General features: G+C 46.0%; 1 protein-coding gene across 1 annotated transcript in view; it reads right to left on the bottom strand.

The window, feature by feature from the left end:
* MLIP (muscular LMNA interacting protein) overlaps nt 1-26,106 on the bottom strand; it is a gene marked incomplete at its 5' end in the record, with an annotated part of 184,683 nt that overhangs the window by 5,972 nt on the left and 152,605 nt on the right. The gene's annotated exons all lie outside the window — the stretch shown is intronic.

Below are 26,106 nucleotides of genomic sequence, written 5' to 3'. Positions count from 1 at the left end.
TAGCATGGGTGGGCCTACCCTAGGGTGACCAGTGTGAAATATCAGGACAGGGGTGGAGGGTAATAGGCGCCTATATAAGAAAAAGGCCCAAATATCAGGACTGTCCCTAAGAAATCGGGACATCTTCTCACCCTAGCATACCAATGCTAGCTAGATTAAAGCACAAGTAGTAGTGGCAGACTAAAATGGTGGTACAGGTTTCAGCATGGGCTAGCTGCCTGAGTATAAACCATGGGTGGAGCAAGGACACTAGATATGTGCTCAGGTTGCTAGCCAGCTTGTGCCACTTTGTATTACTCTTGTTATCCATGCTAGCTACGTTACAGCTAGCATGGGTATGCCTATCTGTGCTACAATCACACTTTCACTCTCTGTGCAGAGTGAAGTGAACTCTTTGTTCCTTTGAAAATCTCTGGCCCAAGATATAGGCTAGTTTCCATCTAATCACATTGTCATATCATTTAAAAAAACACTCGTCACTCTGAAATGACTCAGTCAGAATCCTAGCAAGGACAAATGCCTATGTAAAGGGAAGGTTTAGTATGAGACAATGCACGTGCAAGTATTTAGAACTCTAATCATTTTATTTCCAACACTTAGCATTTACACCTTCCTAAACAGCTCCCAGGAGAGCTCTCCTTAACCTTGGCTTTCAAAGACACTGGTCTTATAATTCTTTAACTAAAAATACCATTGAACAATTATTTGTACATTCAGAGGGAGGGTTTGTGTCATGGTGATTCTTTAACATTGTGTGATTTGTACCTGAGTACTGAAGACCTGATCCAAACTCCATTTAAATTAATGTAAAGACTTCCAGTGACTTCATGGGGCTTTGGATCAGGCCCGAAGCAAATACATAAACCAAACCATACAGAGATAATGGTAGGTTCACAGGACTGCAATGTTTTAATAATCAGATGAAATACAGATCTCATATTTTTAATTTTGTTCCGTAAAGTTCTCTGAATGGATTGGTTTTATGGATTTAGCTTTACATAAACCCAGTTTTCAGTGTGTCAAAATCACTGCTCTGTGTCAGCAAAAACAACGAGGAGTCCTCATGGCACCTTAGAGACTAACAAATGTATTTGGGCATAAACTTTTGTGGGCTAAAACCCACTTCATCAGATGCATGGAGTGAAAAATACAGTAAGCAGTATAAATATTACAGCACATGAAAAGTTTCCAAACCACCATTAACGGCCCACACTTTGCATAATTACATTAGGCCCTCAGAGTTATATTGTATATTTCTAGTTTCAGATACAAGAGTGATACATTTATACAAATAGGATGACCACACTCAGCTGATTATAAGATTTGTAATGATACTTTACAAGAGACCTTTTGCATGAAGCATATTCCAGTTACATTATATTCACACTCATTGGCATATTTTTATAAGATCATATAGTGTGTCATACCCTCCTCCTGAACTTACTGCCAGAAACTTGGACACTGACCATGGCGGAGGCAGTATACCTAAAATTCCTCTTTGGGCTCCCCTCTGGGGCAGACACTCCTGTGTTCCCCAAAAGGGAAAGAGACACTGATCCAGCTGTGGGCTCACAGCTACCAGCAAAGACAGACCTTTCACTGGCCAACAAAATCTGCCCCCCCCCTTCACTCAGGTTGGACTTGCTTCTGGTGAGAGAGTCCTCGGGGTTTGTTCCCACCGCAGCTGTCACCAGGACCCCAACTTCCAGCTCCAGGGTACATGTCTCTGTGCACCTCTTCCACTCCATTACAGCCAGTTCATGCTTCTGGGTCTTAATTGCTTTGTCTTCTAAGTCCAGGGTTCGCTGGTGGGCAGCCTGTTATTTTTCCAGGGCAGCCTTTTCCAGGGCAGCCTTAGCACATCAATTTCCATTAGTTTTCCCTTTAGACCATCACTCGATGAGCTGGGATACCACAGAGAACCCCCTCCTGCCAGAACAGGCACCCCTGCACTCCTGTCTTGCTAATTTAAGACACTCCAGTCAGCTTTAGCACAGACACAGAGGTTGGGCCATACCCATCTGCAGTTCATTGAAACTGAGATGCACTCAGATCCGGGGCTTCTTAGGTAAAAGAGACTTTCACAACACCCAGTGTTCAGCCTTTCTGGGCAATTTGCAACCCGTACAGTTTTAGCTTCTTCTGATCTTCCCTCTTACTTATTTTGCTTCTTTTTCTGTCCCTACTTCCCTTACCCGAAATAAGCAACCAGAAAATAACAAACCAGTAACCACTTTATCTGGTCTCCAGCCATCACACTTAAAACTCACTTAAAATCATGACCAGTGTCTCAAAGCAATCAGCTGTGCACAAATCCTGCTCGACTACACCGCTGTGATGGGTGGGATCACAGAAATCCCCTTGGGAGCTGCCACCTGATGTGCCAAGACTACTTCTGCCCCTGCTTTCCTGCCCAGTCAGCTTAGGACTCCAGTGCCGTGCCTGGTTTGAGCCAGACCCGCTAGCCTGCTCCAAACCCAGACCCAGGTCTGAACCACATCCCCTAACAGCTGTAGGCTTAACTGAACGCAGCTTACAGAAGTGTTCCTGTCTTTGACACTCAGATGCCCAACTCCCAATGGGGTCCAAACCCTAAATAAATCCGTTTTACCCGGAATAAAGCTTATACAGGGTAAACTCATAAATTGTTCAGTCTCTATAACACTGATAGAGAGATATGCACAGCTGTTTGCCTCCCCAAGTATTAATACATACTCTGGGTTAATTAATAAGTAAAAAGTGATTTTATTAAATACAGAAAGTAGGATTTAAGTGCTTCCAAGTAGTAACAGACAGAACAAAGTTAATTAACAAGCAAAATAAAATAAAACACGGAAGTCTAAGTCTAGTACATTAATAAAACTGAATATAAAAAAATCTCACCCTTAGAGATGCTTCAATAAGTTTCTTTCACAGACTGGACACCTCCCTAGTCTGGGCACAATCCTTTCCCCTGGTACATCCCTTGTTCCAGCTCAGGTGGTAACTAAGTGATTCCTCATGATGGCTGCCTCACTTTGTTCTGTTCCACCCACTTACATATCTTTTGCATAAGACGGGAATCCTTTGTCCCTCTCTGGGTTCCCGCCCCCTCCATCTCAATGGAAAGCACCAGGTTAAAGTTGGATTCCAGTTCAGGTGACATGATCACATGTCACCGTAAGACTTCATTACCCACTTGCCAGCACACCCGTATACAGGAAGACTTACAAGTGAAACAGAGCCATCTAGATTGTCCTGGTTAATGGGAGCCATCAAGATTCCAAACCACCATTAATGGCCCACACTTTGCATAATTGCAATAGGCCCTCAGAGTTACATTTTATATTTCTAGTTTCAGATACAAGAGTGATACATTTATACAAATAGGATGACGACACTCAGTAGATTATAAGCTTTGTAATTATATTTTACAAGAGACCTTTTGCATGAAGCATATTCCAGTTACATTATACAGTATTCACACTCATTAGCATATTTTTATAAAAAATCATATAGAGTGTGTCACACACATGTTATTTTGCAAGGACTGTGCAATCAATGTGGGTGGTTGCTGTAGATGGATTGCTTTCTATTTACCTACCAGACAGCAAGTAAGTACTCTGGGGAGTATGAAACACCCACAGCGTGTGCAAAAAAAGCAGTTGATGGGGAAGGTGGAGAGCTGAGACTGTGACTATCATTTGTCTCCATTAAGAAAAAAACCCCACTATGTACAAACTGTGCACATAGCTAACCTAAGAAAAATGTGCTTTTATTACTATTCCCTTGTCCTATCGTCTCTTCTCATTACTTACTGCCCACTCATCTTTAAGTTTCTTCTCCAAGCCCAGGCACAAATCTGCCCTGTTCTACTCCCTAAATCTCATCCCCTATGTCCCTCCTTGGCCCCCCCACAATAATCCCAATCTCCCTACCACCACACCCATCTTTGTCTCCTTCTCTTACTCTCATTTGTGTGCCTTCTTGTAAAAGTGAAAAGCCACAGTGCACGAGGAACTCACGCAGGGAAAGAATACACTCCAGAACTTATCCCTGAGCTTTCTATACATACTACCGGTGCATATGCTGTACTAATGGCTTTAGTTTAAGGGAAGCAGGTGAGGAAGAGTGGGAATGAACAAAGACTTAACTGCTTAATGAATATTTCAGTGAAAGAATAAAGGAAATAATGATAATACGGTATTGAGCAGAGGAGGGCAAATGTTCTGGCCCGTGGGACCGTCCTGCCCAGCCCTTGAGCTCCTGGCCGGGAAGGCTAGCCCCTGGCCCCACCCCGGCTGGCCCCCCTCCCCCGCAGTCAGACCGCCACGCGGGAAGCGCAGCTGGCTACGTCCAGGCAGTGGGGTTGCGAGCTCCTACCGCTCTGAGCAGCATGGTAAGGGGGCGGCAGTGGCGGTGCGCGGCAGCAAAGGGCGTTGGATGGGAGGTCCCAGGGAGCAGTCAGGGGACAGGGAGCGGTTGGATGGGGCAGAGGTTCTGGGGTGGGGCAGTCCGGGGTCGGGGAACAGGGTGGGTTGGATAAGGCATGGGAGTCCCGGAGGGCCTGTCAGGGGGCGGGGATGTGGATAGGGGTCAGGGCAGTCAGGGGACAAGAAGCAGGGGGGGTTGGTTAGGGTTGGGGGTGCCGGGAGGGGGTGGTCGGGGACAAGGAGAGTGGGGGTGTTGGATGGGTCGGAGGTTCTGAAGGGGGCAGTCAGGGGGTGGGAAGTGGGTGGGGGAGAATAGGGGCAGGGGCCAGGATCTTTGGGGGGCACAGCCTTCCCTACCTGTCCCTCCATACAATTTCGCAACCCAATGTGGCCCTCGGGCCAAAAAGTTTGCCCACCCCTGGTATTGAGACTTCAGTGGATTGTGCATCCAATAATAGTACCCTATTTCCAACTTCTGAAGTGTAAAAAGCCTTAAGCACTGTCACGCGAGACCCTATGTGGCCTAGTGGCTATGGCATTGGATTTGAAATCCAGAGACCTGACTTGGCCACTAATGTGCTGTCTGACCGTGGGGAGTCAAGTCCCTTGTCCGGGTCTCTCTTTGCCCTCCTACCCTTTATCTGCTTTGTGCATTTAGACTAAGCTTCAGAGCAGGGGCACGGATTGTGTCTCACTGTGGACTCATGCAAGCCTCTTGGTCTCACCGTCTCTTCTTTCAAATCCCTCTTTAGTACCTATTTCTGTTGTGATGCCTCTAAGACGGGGTGGGCAAAGTTTTTCGCCCGAGGGCCACATTGGGGTTGCAAAACTGTATGGAGGCTCAGGTAAGGAAGGCTGTGCCTCCCCAAACAGCCTGGCCCCTACCCCCTATCCATACCCTCTCACTTTCCTCCCCCTGACTGCCCCCCTCAGAACCCCTAACCCATCCACCCCCCTCGCTCCTTGTCCCCTGACCGCCCCCTCCTGGGACCCCCCCTGCCCCAACCGCTCTCCCAGGACCCCACCCCCTATCCAACCCCCCCTTGCTCCACGTCCCCTGACTCCCCCAACCCCTAATCACACCCCCCGCCCCCTGACAGGCCCCCCGGGACTCCCATGCCTATCCAACCCCCCTTGCTCCCCATCCCCTGACCACCACCCCCTGCAGAACCTCCGCCCCATCCAACTCCCCCTGCTCCCTGTCCCCTGACTGCCCCCCAGGACCCCCTGCCCCTTATCCAACCCGCCCCCCCTCCCTGCCCCCTTCCCATGCTGCTCAGAGCACCAGGAGCTCACAGCCTCACCACCCGGCTGGAGCCAGCCACACTGCCCGGCAGGAGTGGTGGTGGCGTGGCAAGGTGAGGCTGCAGGGGAGGGGGAACAGCCAGGGAGGGGCCGGGGGCTAGCCTCCCCACCTGGGAGCTCAAGGGCCGGGCAGGACAGTCCTGCGGGCCAGATGTGGCCAGTAGTTTGCCCACCTCTGAGCTCACAGCACAGAGAGAAGGTCAGTAGGTTACAAAATAACACAGTACTTTCCACTTACAGCAAACAGGCCTTCTCATCAGAGAAGCTCAACGTGCTTTCCAAAAAAACCCAAACCTAATTAAGCCTCAGAACCCCCCCATTGTGAGATAGGGAATTATTCTTCTTATCCTTAAAATCAGGCTAAAATTACGAACTTGGAATTTGACCAGGATTAGTTGTATTTTATGAGCTTTTTAATTGAAGTTGAAAGTAGAGATAATTTAGACCACATTTCAGAGTCCAAATTACATCAATACTACTAATAAAACTAAAGTGAATTTTAATTGTACGCATTTGTTCTTTGAAATGTGATGTTTCCAAAGGTGTCTTAGGTCTCTCTGCTGTTTTCTTTTTCTTAGAATCCCTGAAGACTTATTTATACGCCAAATAATAGGGGGGAATTCTCTGGAAGCTTCTACATTCCAACAGGCCAAAGATGCAAAGTTTATATATGCACCTAAAGCTAAGCTTCCCTAGAGCTCATGGTTGTTTGTTCTGGGTCTTTGGCTCAGTTTAGTATCAATAGAGCAAGCATCGATGATGTTCTGAAACATCCCGCGTTTTTCCAGAGTTTGGGAGTGTTTGAATCTGCGGGGTTGATTCAGGTCCATCTTTTCAACAAAGAAGAATCAAGGTATCATATTTGTTTCCTTTGTAGCTCTCTTGCCCACAAAAGTTTGCTTGATTGGCCTCATTCAAGGCATTTATTTCTATTTTCCTGCTCAAAGGCTTTCTAATCAGCAAAATAATTCCTGTGGTCACTTCCAATTTTTTTCGTCTGACTAAGGAAAATATTGCCCTGTGCTGGAATTCCACCCTACAGAACCATTTCTACTAGAAACTGGCTTTTGTTTCCCATCTTCTATAAGTACTTTAGCTTCCAAGGTTTAATGGAAACGGAATTGGAGACGCATCACATTGGCCACAGAATTAAAATTGAGGAACAGAGGCAGGTATTAGGACAGGAGTAGTGTTTTTGTTTGTTTTCCTTTTGGCTTTCCTCCTGGAATCAAGTGCGCAGATATCACATGATAATCAGGGTATCAATAAGTATATAAATAAATAAATAAATGATATTACAGGCACAACTGCAAACTATCCTTCTGCGAAGTAAAGATAGAAACAATAGTAAAAAGGCCTATATGGCTCCATCCAGAATTCTTTAATGACCTGAAAATTAAAAAGGAATCCTACAAACAATTAAAACATGGACAAATTGTGAAGGAGGAGTACAAAAGAATAGCACAAGTATGTAGGGAGAAAATCAGAAAGGCTAAAAGCACATGAGTTATAACTAGAAAGGAATATAAAAGGCAATAAAAAGAGGTTCTATATGTACATTAGGAGCAAGAGAAAATGAAGGAAAGTGTAGATCCTCTACTTAGTGGGAAAGGATTGCTAATAAGGGATGACATACAGAAGACTGGGGTGTTCATTGCCTATTTTACTTGTCTTCACTAAAAAAATTAATTGTGAACAAATACTTTACACAATTAAAATTAAGGGGGAAGGAGTGCAAGCCCAAATAGGGAAAGAACAGGTTAAAGAATATTCAGATAAGTTAGACGTATTTAAGTCTGCAGGGCCTGTTGAAATTCACCCTCAGGTATTTAAGGAACTAGCTCAAGTAATCTCAGAACTGTTAGGGATTATCTCTGAGAACTCAGAGGATGGGTGAGGTCCCAGAGGACTGGAGAAGGGCAAACATAGTGCCCATTTTTAAAAGGGGGAACAAATTGGAAATGGAAAATTATTGACCAGTCAGCCTAACTTCAATACCTGGAAAGATACTGGAACAAATCATCAAACAATCAATTTGTGAGCACCTAGAGAATAATAGGATTATAAAATAGAGCCAAAATGAATCTCTCAAGAACAAATCATGCTAAACCAACCTAAATTCCTTCTTTGACAGGATTACTTGCCTAGTGAATGGGGGGAGCTGTATGATCTATCTTGATTTTAGTAAGGCTTTTGACACAATCCCACATGACACTCTCATAAGAAATGTTAAGAGTTGTTATCAAGAGGACAGTGATCTATTGTTTTCCATGTCCACTGAAGATAGGACAAAAAGTAATGTGACCTTAATCTGCAGCGAGGGAGATTTAGGTTGCATATTAGGAAAAACGTTCTAATGATAAGGCTAGTTAAGCACCAGAATAGGCTTTCAAGGGAGGTTGTAGAATCCCCATCACTGGAGGTTTTTAAGAACAGATTAGACAACCATCTGTCAAGGCTGGTATAGATATACTTGGTCCTTTCTCCAGTGCAGGGTGCTGGACTAGATGACTTCTCCAGGTCGCTGCCAGCCATACATTTTCTATGATTCTACACTGAGGTTTGTTCATAGACTAAAAGCAAATTATCAGTTGGAATCAGATTTCCTGTTATCTCTGGTGCTGTTAAATATGAATGGTTTTGCTTCCTGGAATGGCATTGTTATGTCCGAAGATGTTAATGGCCACCATCATATGGGACATTAATTTAAAGAATCTCTGATCTCATTAAGGTTGATGGGTGTGCTAACTATTCATGCTGAATGGAAGAAGGGACTAAACTCCCAGTATGCAGTGATAACTGGAAACCATTGGAAATCACAGTCTTTGCACAGAGCCTGTGATTTTAGGGACTGTCTGAAAACGCAAGGGCTAAGAGATGGATTGTTTGCCATTGAGTGTGTATGTATGCATGAGAGGCAGTAAACAAGGGAAGTAGTCATGAATGTGGCCCTGGGAGGAAGCAGAGAGACAGTTTCTTTTGAGCACAGAACTCACTGGACAGGTGAGCTGGATTTCTAAGCAACTGTTTCTAAACTGCCTCTTTGTTTGCCCACAAATCCCAAGCAGTGCCAGAGAGAAACACACACATAAGATACCATAATAGTAAGCTTTAACATCTTCTGGCAGCTACATGTTCAAATCTGTAGAGGAGACATCTCTAACAATTTTCCCAGCTTTATCTCTATTGGGGGGCTGGTCTACACTGCCAAGTTTTTTCGCTAAAAGGCAGCTTTTGGCAATAAAACAGCAGAGATGTACACATTACAAAGCCACTTTTTGAGACTAAACTCCTCAGTTGCAGCACTGTAAAAAATCCACCTCGACGAGCGTCATAAGGCTTTTTGCACCAAGGTTTTATCACCATAGTGCTAGTATAGACACCATGCTGGATTGTAGCACTGTTATTGGCCTGTGGAAGGTGTCCCACAATGCCCATCCTGACCACTCTGGTCAGCCGTTTCAACTAGGCTGCCCTGCCGCCAAGTAAACAACCTTCCAACTCTCCCCCTTTAAAGCCCTGGGAATTTTGAAATTCCCCTTCCTGTTTGCTGGGCGTGAACAGCTCACATGGCATCCTCCCAGGTGACCATGGCGGCTCCACGCAGCAAACGATCTCCTGCTTGGACCACTGTGAAGCTAATGGATCTGATGAATATTTGGAAAGAGGAGGCTATGTAGTCCCAGCCGTGCTCTAATCAGGAATTTCGATGACTACGGCCAGATCATGTGCACCTTGCATGAAAAGGGATATGAGCGGGAAATGCTGCAATCATGGGTGGCGAGTTCTCTGGGCCCCTGGTGCCCAGGCACCAGGAATATTCCTGTCCCAGGAGCCCGGCTCCAGCAAAGTTTCCCACATCCCCCCATGCTTTCCCCGGCCCCACCTGCCACCCCCAGGCGATTTAAAACAGCCCGGGGGCTCCTGCCACCACCCAGCAGTGCAGCGGAGCTGAGCGGCTTCCTGTGCATGGTTCCACATGTTTGCCTGCAGGTCTTTGGACCCCTGTGAGGGGGTTGTGTCACTGTGCTGCCCCCACCCTAAACGCCCCTGCAGCCAATGGGAAGCTGCAGGGGCGGTGCCTGGAGAAAGCAGCGTGAGGAGACACCCCCCCAGCCTGCCCCGCCTAGGAGCCACTGCTGGAGGTGGTTGCCCCAGGTGAGCATCGAACCCCCCCTGCATCCATTTAGAGAGCCTGCACCCCTCACCCCTTCCTGCACCCCGCACCCCTAACTCCCTCCTGCACTCACACCCGCCCCTGCACTTACTTTTGTCCCCAAACTCCCTCCCAGACCCTGCACACCCACCCCCTCCTGCACCCTCGCCCCCTGCCCAGAGCCTGCACCCAGCACCCAAACTCGTTCCCAGAGCCTGCACTCCAGACCCCCTCTCCAACCCAAACTCCCTCCCAGAGCCCGCACTCCAGACCCCCTCTCCAACCCAAATTCCCTCCCAGAGCCCGCACTCCAGACCCCCTCTCCAACCCAAATTCCCTCCCAGAGCCCGCACTCCAGACCCCCTCTCCAACCCAAATTCCCTCCCAGAGCCCAACCTCTCACTCCTTCTGTACCCAAACTCCATCCCAGAGCCTGCACCCCAGTCCCCATCCCCCACCAAACTCCCTCCCAGAGCCTGACCCCTCACACACCCTGCACCCAAACTCCGTCCCAGAGCCTGCATCCCCACCCCCTCGTGTACCCCAATCGCCTGAACCCCAGACCCCCTCCCCCACCCAAAATCCCTCCCAGAGCCTTAGGCAGGTGTGTGTGGGGAATTTGGGGGTGGGTTCTGGGTACCACCAAAATTTCTACAAACCTGCTGCCCCTGGCTGCAGTGCAAAGCAAAGGTAAAGCAGCTGAGGAATAAGTACCACAAGGCAAGGGAGGCAAACCATTGCTTCAGTGCTATGACACAGACCTGCTGTTTTTATAAGGAGTTGGAGTCTATCCTAGGTGGTGACCCCACCTCCACTGCCAAGAGCACCATGGATACTTCGGCAGGTCTGGAGCCAATGGAAAGTGTACCTAACCCATTGATGAAGAGGTGGAGCCTACAGTGGGGGTCTCCCAGTGCTGCATCCAGTCAGGAGCTGTTCTCCACTCCAGAGGTGTCTAGCCAGTTTCGGCAGTCACTCTCTGGTGAGTCAGAAGCAGGTGAGGACACCATTAGTAAGTGGTTTTGCTTTGTGAAGTTCTGAAGTGGGTTGAGGGCAGAGAAATGTACAAGGCTGGCTGTTTCAGAGTGGTAGTTGTGTTAGTCTGTATCAGCAAAAACAATGAGGAGTACTTGTGGCACCTTGTAGACTAACAAATTTATTTGAACATAAACTTTTGTGGGCTAAAACCCACTTCATCAGATGCATGGAGTGGAAAATACAGTACGAAGATATATATAGTAGCACATGAAAAGATGGGAGTTGCCTTACCCAGTGGGGGTCGAGACAAATCAATTAAAGTGGGCTATTAACAACAGGATGAAAAGTCACCCTGATTACCACTACAAAAGTGATTTTTCATCCTGTTGATAATAGCCCACGAAAACTTATTCCTAAATAAATGTGTTAGTCTATAAGGTGCCACAAGTACTCCTCATTGTTAAGGCTGGCTGTGTTTCTGTGTGCTGGGCATTTCCGCTTGCAGCTAAGCAGTATGGTGGAACAGGGAGTTGATGCACTCTGAGATTTCACAAGAATACTCCAGAGACACCTCCAGGAAACTTTCCCAGAGGTACTCAGCAATTCTCTGCCAGAGGTTCCTTGGCAGAGCTGCATTGTTCCTTCCCCCACTGAGAGACACTTTCCCATGCCACTCTGCAATTACTTGGGCAGGGGACCTGTCATAAATATAAAGGGAAGGGTAACTACCTTTCTGTATACAGAACTATAAAATCCCTCCTGGCCAGAGGCAAAACCCTTTCACCTATAAAGGGTTAAGAAGCTAGGATAACCTCGCTGGCACCTGACCAAAATGACCAATGAGGAGACAAGTTACTTTCAAAGCTGGAGACGGGGGGAAACAAAGCGTCTGTCTGTCTGTCTGTGTGACGCTTTTGCCGGGAACAGAAAAGGAATGGAGTCTTAGAACTTAGTAAGTAATCTAGCTAGATATGTGTTAGATTTCTGTTTTGTTTAAATGGCTGGTAAAATAGCTATGCTGAATGGAATGTATATTCCTGTTTTTGTGTCTTTTTGTAACTTAAGGTTTTGCCTAGAGGGATTCTCTATGTTTTGAATCTGATTACCCTATAAGGTATTTACCATCCTGATTTTACAGAGGTGATTCTTTTACTTTTTCTTTAATTAAAATTCTTCTTTTAAGAACCTGATTGTTTTTTCATTGTTCTTAAGATCCAAGTGTTTGGGTCTGTGTTCACCTATGTAAATTGGTGAGGATTTTTATCAAGCCTTCACCAGGAAAGGGGGTGTAGGGCTTGAGGTGATTTTTGGGGGAAAGACGTTTCCAAGTGGGTTCTTTCCCTGTTCTTTGTGTAACACTTTGGTGGTGGCAGCATAGGGTTCAAGGACAAGGCAAAGTTTGTACCTTGAGGAAGTTTTTAACCTATGCTGGTAAGAATAAGCTTAGGGGGTCTTTCATGCAGGTCCCCACATCTGTACCCTAGAATTCAGAGTGGGGAAGGAACCCTGACAGGACCAAAGCTGCACACAGGCGAGCAGCATAGGGACTGGGGCAGAAGCTTCAAGCATGTAGCAGATGCACCCCCACTTCCTTGCTTACCCTTAGAAATGAGATATCTTCTATAGTGAACCCCCCCCCACCCCATGGCAAACGGTGGGAAAAGTTTAGAGTGTTGCCCCCCCATAAGTGCCACATGACCCTTTCACGTTGCTTTTCTGCAACAAACAATGCTCCTGCCCCTGGGTTCACTCACGGTGCTTGGTGTGTTCTCCCGCATGTGTGCTTGCCTATGGTCACTGAGAAAGTGATAGATATGTTACCAGCTGTGATATAAGTTTTGAAGCATCAAACTGACATGCTCCAGCCTCTCATAATGGTCCAGACTGAGAAGATGCATGCTCACCACCCTCCCCTTCAGCACATTCAGAACTCCTTTCCATGCACTCCATGAACTCCCCTGCACATTCATTTCTGCTTTCTGGCACTTTGCACTTTCCTCTAAACCCCACCCCAGCAGACAGCCTTTCAAACAAAAGTTGGACTTATGCTCAGCTCTGAAAGTCAGCTCCCTACTCCTCTGGTACCTTCTCCCGCACCAAAAATCGGTGTGTGTCTATGTGTGTGCGTGTGGTGTTGTGTTTTATTTGGCGATAAAAGCAAAGTTTTTTTAATCATAAGCACTCTGTTTCCATGCAAATTATGATAGCAGATGGCACCTGCAAATCAACACACACTTTTATTAGTTCCTTACATTGAATCCTAGACCTTAACAATCACAACTGCTTCCTAGCATACCAAATTTAATTAACCATTGCAGTCCCAAGCATAGCAACAAACATTACTAGTTTTCATCTTCGAAGTGTTGCCTCAAGGCATCCCTAATTCTTATTGCCCCACGTTGCACCCGTCTAATAGCCCTGGTATGTGGTTGCTCAAAATTAGCAGCCAGATGTTCTGCCTCGGCAGTCCACCCCAGGTAAATTTTTCGCTCTTCCCTTCACAAATATTATGCAGCGTGCAACACACGGCTATAACCATGGGAACATTTTCCTCATTAACATCTAACCTGCCATATAGGCATTGCCATTGTGCCTTTAATTGGCCAAATACACATTCAACGGTCATTCTGCTCCTACTCAGCCTGTTGTTGAACCGCTCCTTACTGCTATCCCTTTCTGGAAAGCTATCCAAAATTGTTGAACTGCTCCTTACTGCTCACCCATGTATGGCTTCATGAGCCATGGCATTAAGGGGTGTACTGGGTCTCCCAGGATCACTATGAGCATTTTGACTTCCCCTATAGTGATCCTCTGGTCTGGAAAGAAAGTCCCTGCTTGCAGCTTTCTGTACAGGCCAGTGTCCTAAAGATATGGGCATCATGCACTTTTCCAGACCACCCCACATTTGTTTCCATGCAAATTCAGTGAAATACCCATGGTGATCCATAAGCGCCTGCAAAATCATGGAGAAGTACCCCTTCCAATTGATGTACTCCATTGCAAGCTCATCCGGTGCCAGATTTGGAATATGTGTGCCATCTATCACCCCACTGCAGTTAGGGAAACCCATTTCTGCAAAGCCATCTACAATTTCACGCATGTTGCCAAGAGTCACAACCGTTCTCAGCAGGATGTGATTAATGGCCTTGCACACTTGTGTTAACACAGCCCCAACAGTTGACTTCACCACTCCAAACTGGTTCGCAAGTGACCGGTAGCAGTCTGGAGTCTCCAGCTTCCACACTGCGATTGCCACATGCTTCTCCACTAAGATGGTAGCTCTCATTTGGGTGTCCTGGTGCTGGGGCACAAGGGCTGGGGCAAGTTCAGCACACAGTTCCAGGAAGGTGGCTTTCCGCTTCTGAAAGTTCTGTAGCCACTGCTCATCATCCCAGACCTGCATAATGATGTGATCCCACCACTCTGTGCTAGTTTCCCAAGCCCAGAAGTGATGTTCCACTGTGTTCAGCTGTTCTGTGAATGCCAAAAGCAATTTAATGTTGCTGCTTTCCATGCTGGACACTGCGTCAGGCAACCGTGACTGCCATTGCCTTCATAACTTCAGGATTAACTCCACTGCTATTCACGATGTGCTAGTCATAGCTAGCAGAGCAGTGGAGATCAGTGTGGGATCCATTCCTGCAGATAGATGTGGCAGGGCAAGCAGAAAACAAGGGATGCTGAGAAATGCCGCAAACTGAAGACAAAAGCACATAGAATGCAGGGATAGAAAGCAGTGTATCATGGGGCATTGAGCCCAGACCCATGATTGCCGTGATCCCCTGCACCTTCCCACAAGACCTAGCAGCAGAAGGGGGAGAGCTCCACTGTGGGATAGCTACCCACAGTGCACTGCTCTCATTGCCGATGCAAGTGCCGCCAGTGGAAAACAATGTGAACACACAACAGCGATTTTCTTTAAGCACTTTTTTTTTTATCAGCGACCAAACTCTCGGCGAAAAAACTCTGCCAGTATAGACATAGCCTTAGTTTCTTTGTCAACTCCTAAGTAATTGTGCTGGATTATAGAAAAAATAATATTGATAAAAATACATACCTACAAGGGTCCAGAAGTTAAAATTCAACATTTAAATATCAAAATTCAAAAGAGAGAAACTTTCACCTAGGATAACAAATAACTTGTGTGATGTCAGGAAAAAAAGAAATACCTTTCCATGGCAACCTTGAAATGTAGTTTCCATTCATAGCAAAGATGATGTTAGCAAATAGGATGTAACTTCCTGTTATGATGTCGTGAATCAGAATTTAAGCTCTAGTGGGTAAACACTGCTGAGTTCATTACATTATAACAGTGGTGCAGCATGAAAAACACTTAAAGGTTCCTTTAAATAGTCTCCATACAGACTAAGATCTCAATCCTGCAGTTGGTTATGCCAGCCAGATCCCTGTGTGCATGCAGACACTCACTGACTTTGAAAGGGCTCTAGACAGGTTCAGGGTGTGTGAAGCAAGTTGCAGGATCGAAGCCTCACACATGCCGTGTGACTATAATCAATGCAGAGAAAATTCACAGCCTGAAGGTTTGTATTATATGTTGACCCTGCAACCTTCACTCACATAAGTAATATCTGAGTGAAGGCCATTTGTCTGAAAAGGGTTTGCAGGATTGGGGCAAATCCTTTTTCAAATTCTCTACATATCTTTGAAGAGCAACATTATCCCAAATCAAATGTTGGGATTTTGCTAGTAAAAAGATTAATTTAAAGGGAGATCTTCACAGGTACAAATGGGAGTTAGGTGCCCAACTCACATGGACAAAAACTCAAATGGGAGTTTGAGAGTCAGTGAGATTTGGGCACCTACATCTCATTTGTGCCTGTGTAAATCTCCCCTGCCTCACACACACACTCCAATTGATATTTCATCACTTTCTCCTCCTTACTACTGATTTGTCAACCTCTAAGAATCTCTATCGCCACTGGCCAATTAATTTAATCCAGTATTGTTTCCATATGAATCGGAGCAGAATGAGTCTGTTGCCAGAATTACTAATGGAATCCCCTCTTAACGTGGGACCTGGAAAATAGTGGATTGACTCATGTATAATATATCAGAAGTAGAAATAATTTTAGAGGATGTAAAATCGCAGTGGAACCCAAGGGAGGATCTGCAGGAGGAGAGTTTTCACGAATAAAAGACAATCAGCAGCAAAATGCTGATCTGGTAGCATCTCCCCTTTGCTTCTTGACTCCTCACCAGTTACTTTGTATAGCAGAGGATTACCTCTCTTGTACTAAAAAATGGGGTGTCACCCTGGACTGAATAAAGGCAATCTAGTGTCCTATGCTCATCAGGACATGCGGCCATCGATGACTCTACTCCCACAGCCTTCTCTAGAGGTACGGGGCAGCAGAATTGGCCCCCTTTTTCCTTCCAGAAGCAATAGAGTAGATATTCCACTCCCACCCAGAGAGGCCTGGGTGGCAGTATGGGATTCTCCATTCCTTAGTCTAGTAACTGGATTGAATCTTCTTATATGGGGGGGCTGAGCCAGCTCATTATTCTTCTCCAGCCATGCACAGAGTCCTCTCTTGGTTGGTGCGGACCCCCAGAGCAGTGAAAAAGGACAGCTCGTACTTCCAGAGCTGTTTCAGGCTCTGTCCAGGTGTCACTGCATTGGTTACACTCAGGTCGCACATATGACCTTTTCCCCCCACAATCACAAGGACCAGAAACGTGGGGGGGGGGGCAGTTAAATGAAAGCTGAAATTCTGATATAAAATCTGATGGATTTGGAGACCTATGCACATGCCTAAAGTGCTGGTGCCTTAATCCAGCCCTAATATCACTTAGGAGGGAAAGAAGAAGAAAAGAGAAGCAGACATTATAAGGAGGGGTAGCAGTAACCTTATCTTACTTGAGGTCCTATTTAAGACCCTGGAGCAGTGATAAGAGCAACAACGCTGGAGGGCTCAGAGTCCATCTAGATCAGAATCTATTTATCTAATGTGGGAAACTTGTCTTTATGTATGACTAGTTGCACAGGGATGGGATGAAGGAGCAAAGACTCTTTCCACCACTTGCACCAGTCTGTGACAAATACAGCCTCTGCAATTTCCTGGCATTAGAGCCAAAAAAACCCAGTAAAATCGGTTATGAATTTATCAGCCTAAAAACTCATGATCTATTATTATATTGTATGAATAATAACTAAATCCATATTACCTTTGTGTCTGGCTATCAACTAAGCCCCTGTCCTGCTGTTGGATCCACGTGGGTGCAGAGATATATCTGCCTGTGAAAATCCAGTTACAGGATCAGAGCCTAAAACAGAATTAACATGGCCTCATGCCTGTCTAATTAATCCCTGTATCTTTTTGCTAATGTATTTCATCTTAAAACACCTGCTGTCTGCATGTGCCCTGAATATACAAAGAAAGTGATAAACACTCTAAAGCTCACAAAAACCTAGTGGACAGATACTAATCCACAGAAAGGTGATCATCCTGTTTTTCATAAAGCTAACTTAAAAGGGAATTTCTTTAAGATAATTTTAAAATAAATGTTCAGAGTGAAGAATGGCAATTACATTCACTGAAATATGCTGTATACTTTCAATTGTTTGTTCACAGTATATTTCTAAATGTTTCCAGGAGCTTCTGGTAGTGAGTCTTTCCCTCTAATGACAGGTTTCAGAGTAGCAGCCGGGTTAGTCTGTATCCGCAAAAAGAAAAGGAGTACTTGTGTACTAAAAGGAGTACTAAGCTTATGCTCAAATAAATTTGTTAGTCTCTAAGGTGCCACAAGTACTCCTTTTCTTTTTTCCCCTCTAATGGAGAATCTGTTGAAACAAAATGCAACGTATATGAGTCTAGAAATTCTTCCTTTTGATACTGACCTGCTCTTCAGTATTCGGTGGCCAAGTTAATTTAAATAAAGCTAGATTGCAGTAGAAGAGATTAACCGAGCCAGCATCTGACTATCTTTAGAATATGCTGCAAGAGCCAACTTTTTGCCAGAATTTTATTGATGCAACAAAAATCTCGCTCTCTGTTATTCACAGACACAAAATACTTTATAACAGAGGCAAGCAAGTACAGTCTCATCCAAAAGCTGATAAATTCAATGGAAAAAGTACCATTGACTTCAGTGGGAGTTAGATCAGGCTTCTGGAGCTTGGGCACAGACAAATAGCACAACCCACAACAAAACTGTCCATGAACAATGACCATATATTTCTAATTTATTGTGTTCAGCATTTTGATATTGCAATGACAGGCACTGCTGAAATGCCTTTGGTAGAGCAGCAGCAATATTCCACATCATCACTGCGGCCAAGCAATGTAGAAATTTAGGCCCCAATCTTGCGAACGGTAACGTATATGGTTACCTTTAGGCAGGTGAGTAATCTCTGACTACAATGCAATTATTCAGGTGTTAAAAAACATACAGAAGTGTTTACAGGATGAGGGCCTAAAGGATGTTTAGCCATAGAGTAGCCGAATATTTTAACTATTGTACTACAAACGAACCACTGCAGGTATTGTTAGCTCTTGTGATGGATTTCTAGAGATTTAAAATAACAATAACTGTTGACTGAAAGGGCTTAGAAAAGAATACTCTGCTTAAGAAAAACTATGCTGGTGTAAAATCTTTAAATTGACAGGAGTTTTGCCTGAGTCAATACTACAGGATATATACTATCGAGAATAATTTTCAACTTTCAGTATTTATTACTATTTCAAGATTTTTTTTTCAATTTGCAATAGCTAGTTTGTTATACTTCTGGTTCTGCATCTGATACTATTATTACTATATTTTACTGTCCCGTCTTTACTAGACCTGCACATTTTAACAAACTAAAATATGTCTCCTTACAGCACACATAAATGCTATCTGGGTGAGGTCCAGGAGGTGATGCTCATTATTTTGAAAAATATAATAAAGAAATATTGACCACTTATGATGTGAACATTGAGATTTATTGATTTATGAGGTAAACATTCAAGTGATATTAATTTTTCTGTAGTCATCTAAAGCTGTCTGGTACCAGAGATTAATACAGAAAAATTCACATTTCATTTTGCCTTTGTCAGTGTTTTCTAGGCAGGTTAATAAAACTCATGTCTATATAACAATATGAGAAACTTATAAGCAAAAATAGATGAACTTGCATTCCGGCAGTGGAAGAGGACTTTGATATAATAGGCATTACTGAAACATGGTGGAATGAAAGAAATCAATGGAATACTGTAACATCTGGACTTTCAACTATATAGGAAGAAATGATTCAGCCAAAGAGATGTTGTTACAAGTATGGAGCATTGTAGCTAAAAAATTGCTTAGAACCTAGTGAGATAAAAATTCTGACTATAGAGCACCACTCAGTTGAATGTGCGCGGACACAAATCCCAAGCTGTAAGAATGTAAATATGCAAATAGGGCTATAGTACCGGCCCTTCAGATCAAGACTAGGATATTGGGTGCACAGATTTCAAGAGAGATCCTGCGCAACAAAGACAAACAAAATGATAATAATGGGGGATTTCAGCTATGCACATATAAACTAATCAAAATGGCACAAATGGCTAGAGTTTAGAGAAGCTATTTCTTAATACTAAGCCCTTGTCTACACTACAGGGTTAGGTCAAATTTAGCCACGTTAGGTCATTTTTAAAATGAATGCGTCTACACAAGCAACCCCGTTCCGTTGACCTAAAGGGCTCTTAAAATCGACTTCTGTTCCTCCCCGGCGAGGGGAGTAGCGCTAAAATTGACCTTGCTGGGTCAAATTTGGGGTAGTGCAGACGCAAATCAACGTTATTGGCCTCCGGAAGCTATCCCAGAGTGCTCTAATGTGACTGCTCTGGACAGCACATTCAACTCTGATGCACTAGCCAGGTACACAGGAAAAGCCCTGGGAACTTTTGAATTTCATTTCCTGTTTGGTCAGCGTGGTGAGCTCAGCAGCACAGGTGACCGTGCAGTCCCCCCAGAATCATAAACGAGCTCCAGCATGGAGTGAACGAGAGACACTGGATCCGATTGCTGTATGGGGAGAAGAATCTGTGCAAGCAGAACTCTGATCAAAAAGAAGAAATGCTAATATATATGCCAAAATTGCACAGGACATGATGGACAGCGGCTACAACAGGGACACACTGCAGTGCCGTGTGAAAGTCAAGGAGCTCAGGCAAGCCTACCAAAAGACAAAGGAGGAAAACAGTCGCTCTGGGTCAGAGCCCCAGACATGCTGTTTCTATGATCAGCTGCATGGCATTCCGGGGGGGGGACCCTACCACTACCCCACCACTGTCCGTGGACACCTGCAAGGGGGGAGTCTCACGCAACACGGAGGAGGATTTTGTGGATGAGGAAGAGGAGAATGTGCATGCACAGCAGGCAAGCGGTGAATCTGTTCTCCCCAGCAGCCAGGACCTTTTCACCACCCTGGAGCCAATACCCTCCCAAGGCAGGATCCCCGACCCTGAAGCCGGAGAAGGCACCTCTGGTGAGTGCACATTTGTAACTTACAGTACAGGGTTTAAAAGCAAGAGTGTTTGATGTTTGATTTGCCCTGAAGACTTGGGATGCATTCTGGCCAGTACAGCTACTGGAAAAGCCTGTTAACGTGTCTGGGGATGGAGTGGGAATCCTCCAGGGACATCTCCAGGAAGCTCTCCTGGAGGCACTCTGAAAACCTTTGCAGAAGGTTTCTGGGGAGGGCTGCCTTATTTCATCCTCAATGGTAGGACACTTTACCATGCCAAGCCAGTAGCAAGTAGTCTGGAATCATTGCAGCACAAAGCATGGCAGCGAATGGTCCTGGGTTTTGGTCGCATTCAAGCAACATTCGGTCTTTATCCTTCTGTGTTAGCCTCAGGAGAGTGATATCATTCATGGTCACCTGGCTGAAATAGGAGACTTTTGGTAAGGGAACAGTAAAAGGACCCCATTCATGCTGGGTTGTTTGTGCTTGGCTGAAAGAGATCATCCCGGAGAATAGCCACGCGGCGGGGGAGGGGTGAAGGGATCATCCCAGAGAATAGCCACACTGCAAGGCGAGGGGTGAAGGGATCGTCCCAGAGAATAGCCACACAGTGGGGTGGGAGGAGGTGTGTGCTGCACATCCACCTGAAAACTGCAGTCCCTCCTTTTAAATGTGAAACCCAACCAGCATTGCTTGCTATGGGAAAGGATGGTGCTGTAGTTTGAAACCATTCCCACATGTTACGAAGGTGTTAGAAGCCAAACCCGCATACCCTTTGGCTTACCATAGCTGCCTGGAAACCGAATTCTGTTGCCCAACTCTGTGTGATGTGTCACCATACCGGCAGGCGCTCAATATACAAGGCAAAATGCGACTTTGTACCTAAAGCACATGTGCTGTTTGCTGTGAATTGCTTGATTCACTGTGAAAGAGTCTTCCTTTTATTCTCAGAAATGTATCATCTTAAATTTTACTCTCCCTTTTTATCCCCTGCAGGTGCAAATGTTTCTATGCTCCCCCTATCATCTCCGTCCCTGAGGTTATCGCAGATTAGAAGGTAAAAAAAAAAAAAAATAACGCACTTGCGATGACATGTTTTCCGAGCTCATGCAGTCCTCCCACTCTGATAGGGCACAGCTGAATGCACAGAGGCATTCAGTGGCAGAGTCCAGGAAAGCATTAAATGAGCGCGATTAGAAGAAGCAGGATGCAATGCTGAGGCTAATGGGGGAGCAAATGGACATGCTCAGGTGTCTGGTGGAGCTGCAGGAAAGCCAACAAGAGCACAGACCGCCGCTGCATCTACTGTACAACCGCCTGCCCTCCTCCCCAAATTCCATATCCTCCTCACCCAGATGCCCAAGAATGCGGGGGGGGGAGGCTCCAGGCACCCAGCCACTCCTCTCCAGAGGATGGCCCAAGCAACAGAAGGCTGTCATTCAAACAGTTTTGATTTGTAGAGTGGCTACCATAAGCAATGTGGCCTTGTCCTTCCCTCCTCCCCCACCCCACCCTACCCCACCTGGGCTACCTTATCAGTTATCTCCCCTTTTTTTTAATTAAAAAGAAAGAATGCATGGTTTCAAAACAATAGTGACTTTATTTCCTTTGCCAGCTGTGATTGAAGGGGGAAGGGTGGTTGGCTTACAGGGAATTAAAATCAACAAAGCGGGCGGGTTTGCAGCAAGGAGAAACACACACAACTGTCACACCATAGCCTGGCCAGTCATGAAACTGGTTTTCAAAGCCTCTCTGATGTGCTGCGCACCTACTTGTGCTCTTCTAATTGCCCTGGTGTCTGGCTGTTCAAAATTGGCAGCCTGCCGATTTGCCTCAACCTCTCCCACCCCACCATAAACTTACTCTCTCCATTACTCTCAGATATTGTGGAGCACACAGCAAGCAGTAATAACAGTGGGAATATTGGTTGTGCTGAGGTTCCTCCCCCACTCTGAACTCTAGGGTACAGATGTGGGGACCTGCATGAAAAAACCTCCTAAGCTTATCTTTACCAGCTTAGGTCAAAACTTCCCCAAGGTACAAAATATTCCCCCCGTTGTCCTTGGACTGGCCGCTACCACCACCAAACTAATACTGGTTACTGGGGAAGAGCTGTTTGGACGCGTCTTTCCCCCCAAAATACTTCCCAAAACCCTGCACCCCACTTCCTGGACAAGGTTTGGTAAAAGGCCTCACCAATTTGCCTAGGTGACTACAGACCCAGACCCTTGGATCTTAAGAACAATGAACAATCCTCCCAACACTTGCACCCCCCCTTTCCTGGGAAATGTTGGATAAAAAGCCTCACCAATTTGCATAGGTAACCACAGACCCAAACCCTTGGATCTGAGAACAATGAAAAAGCATTCAGTTTTTTACAAGAAGACTTTTAATAAAAAAATAGAAGTAAATAGAAATAAAGAAATCCCCCCTGTAAAATCAGGATGGTAGATATCTTACAGGGTAGTTAGATTCAAAAGTATAGAGAACCCCTCTAGGCAAAACCTTAAGTTACAAAAAAGATACACAGACAGAAATAGTTATTCTATTCAGCACAATTCTTTTCTCAGCCATTTAAAGAAATCATAATCTAACACATACCTAGCTAGATTACTTACTAAAAGTTCTAAGACTCCATTCCTGGTCTATCCCCGGCCAAGACGACTACAGACAGACCCAGACCCTTTGTTTCTCTCCCTCCTCCCAGCTTTTGAAAGTATCTTGTCTCCTCATTGGTCATTTTGGTCAGGTGCCAGCGAGGTTACCTTTAGCTTCTTAACCCTTTACAGGTGAGAGGAGCTTTCCCCTGGCCAGGAGGGATTTCAAAGGGGTTTACCCTTCCCTTTATATTTATGACACTTACTCTCTCCATTACTCTCAGATATTGTGGAGCACACAGCAAGCAGTAATAACAGTGGGAATATTGGTTGTGCTGAGGTCTAACCTTGTCAGCAAACAGCGCCAGAGAGCTTTTAAACGTCCAAAGGCACATTCTACCACCATTCTGCACTTGCTCAGCCTATAGTTGAACTGCTCCTTACTACTGTCCAGGCTGCCTGTGTATGGCTTCATGAGCCATAGCAGCAAGGGGTAGGCTGGGTCTCCAAGGATAACTATTGGCATTTCAACATCCTCAACAGTAATTTTCTGGTCTGGGAAGTAAGTCCCTTCTTGCAGCTGCTCAAACAACCCGGAATCCCTAACAATGCGAGCGTCATGCACCTTTCCTGGCCATCCCATGTTGATGTCAGTGAAACGTCCCTTGTGATCCACCAGTTGTTGCAGCACCATTGAGAAATTCCCCTTGCAGTTCATATACTGGTTGACAAGGTGGTCTGGTGCCAAGATAGGGATATGCGTTCCGACTATCGCTCCACCACAGTTAGGGAATCCCATTGCAGCAAAGCCATCCACTATGACCTGCACATTTCCCAGAGTCACTACCCTTGATAGTAGAACGTCAGGGATTGCATTTGCTACTTGAATCACAGCAGTCCCCACAGTAGATTTGCCCACTCCAAATTGATTCCTGACTGACCGGTAGCAGTTAGGCATTGCAAGCTTCCACAGAGCTATCACCACTCACTTCTCAACTGTCAGGGCAGCTCTCATCTTGGTATTCCTGTGCTTCAGGGCAGGGGAAAGCAACTCACAGAGTTCCAGGAAAGTGACCTTAAGCATGCGAAAGCAGCCACTGGGAATCATCCCATACCTACAAGACTATGCGGTCCCACCAGTCTTTCCTTGTTTGCTGGGCCCAGAATCGGTGTTCCACTGTATCAACCAGCCCCACTGCCACCATGATGTCCTAATTGCCACATCCCATGCTTTCAGGAACGTCTGTGTCCATGTCCTCCTCACAATCGTCCTCGTGCTGGCATCTCTTAGCCAGGTTCTGCACATACTGCAGTATAATGCGTGAGGTGTTTACAATGCTTGCAACAGCAGCGGTGAGCTGAGTGGGCTCCATGCTTGCCGTGTTATGGCGTCTGCATGGGTAACCCAGAAAAAAGGCGTGAAATGATTGTCTGCAGTTGCTTTCACAGAGGGAGGGAGGGAAGGAAGGAGGGAGGGGAGACTGACGACATGTACCCAAAACCACCCGCGACAATGTTTTTGCCCCATCAGGCATTGGGAGCTTAACCCAGAATTCCAGTGGGCAGCGCATACTGCAGGAACTGTGGGATAGCTTCCCACAGTGCACCGCTCCGTTAGTCAATGCAAGCCACGATAGTGAGGACGCACTCCGCCGACTTAGCCCTGGTCTACACTAGGACTTTAGGTCGAATTTAGCAGCGTTAAATCGATGTAAATCTGCACCTGTCCACATGAGAAAGCCCTTTATTTCGGCTTAAAGGGCTCTTAAAATTGATTTCCTTACTCCACCCCTGACAAGTGGATTAGTGCTTAAATCGTCCTTGCCGGGTCGAATTTGGGGTACTGTGGACACAATTCAATGGTATTGGCCTCCGGGAGCTATCCCAGAGTGCTCCATTGTGACCGCTCTGGACAGCACTCTCAACTCAGATGCACTGGCCAGGTAGACAGGAAAAGAACCGCGAACTTTTGAATCTCATTTCCTGTTTGGCCAGCGTGGCAAGCTGCAGGTGACCATGTAGAGCTCATCAGCAGAGGTGACCATGATGGAGTCCCAGAATCGCAAAAGAGCTCCAGCATAGACTGAACGGGAGGTACGGGATCTGATCGCTGTTTGGGGAGAGGAATCTGTGCTATCAGAACTCCGTTCCAGTTTTCGAAATGCCAAAACCTTTGTCAAAATCTCCCAGGGCATGAAGGACAGAGGCCATAACAGGGACCCGAAGCAGTGCCGCATGAAACTTAAGGAACTGAGGCAAGCCTACCAGAAAACCAGAGAGGCGAACGGCCGCTCCGGGTCAGAGCCCCCAAAATGCCGCTTCTATGATGAGCTGCATGCCATTTTAGGGGGTTCAGCCACCACTACTCCAGCCGTGTTGTTTGACTCCTTCAATGGAGATGGAGGCAACACGGAAGCAGGTTTTGGGGATGAAGAAGATGATGATGAGGAGGAGGTAGATAGCTCACAGCAAGCAAGCGGAGAAACCGGTTTTCCCAACTGCCAGGAACTGTTTCTCACCCTGGACCTGGAGCCAGTACCCCCCGAACCCACCCAAGCCTGCCTCCTGGACCCGGCAGGCGGAGAAGGGACCTCCGGTGAGTGTACCTTTTAAAATACTATACATGGTTTAAAAGCAAGCATGTGAAAGGATTAATTTGCCCTGGCATTCGCGGCTCTCCTGGATGTACTCCCAAAGCCTTTGCAAAAGGTTTCTGGGGAGGGCAGCCTTATTGCATCCTCCATGGTAGGACACTTTACCACTCCAGGCCAATAACACATATTCGGGAATATTGTACAACAAAGCATTGCAGTGTATGTTTGCTGGCATTCAAACAACATCCGCTCTTTATCTCTCTGTGTTATCCTCAGGAGAGTGAGATATCATTCATGGTCACCTGGTTGAAATAGGGTGCTTTTCTTCGGGGACACTCAGAGGAGCCCGTTCCTGCTGGGCTGTTTGCCTATGGCTGAACAGAAATGTTCCCCACTGTTAGCCACGGGGAGGGGGGAGGGTTGAGGAGGTAGCCACGCGGTGGGGGGAGGCAAAATGCGGGAGGAGAGGTGGTGGGCTGAAGAGAGTAAGTGGCGGGCTGAAGACAGGGCTGAAGCTCAAATGTGGCGGCAGCATGATGAGAGGAGGCAGGATTCAATGCCGAGGCTGCTGGAGGATCAAACCAGTATGCTCCAGTGTATGGTTGAGCTGCAG

The sequence above is a fragment of the Lepidochelys olivacea genome (genome assembly GCF_965140295.1).
Source record: "Lepidochelys olivacea isolate rLepOli2 genome assembly, chromosome: 3".
In the NCBI taxonomy this organism is placed as follows: Eukaryota; Metazoa; Chordata; order Testudines; family Cheloniidae; genus Lepidochelys; species Lepidochelys olivacea.
The sequence above is the reverse complement of the archived record's forward strand: the minus strand, read 5'-3'. Positions and strand labels throughout refer to the sequence as shown.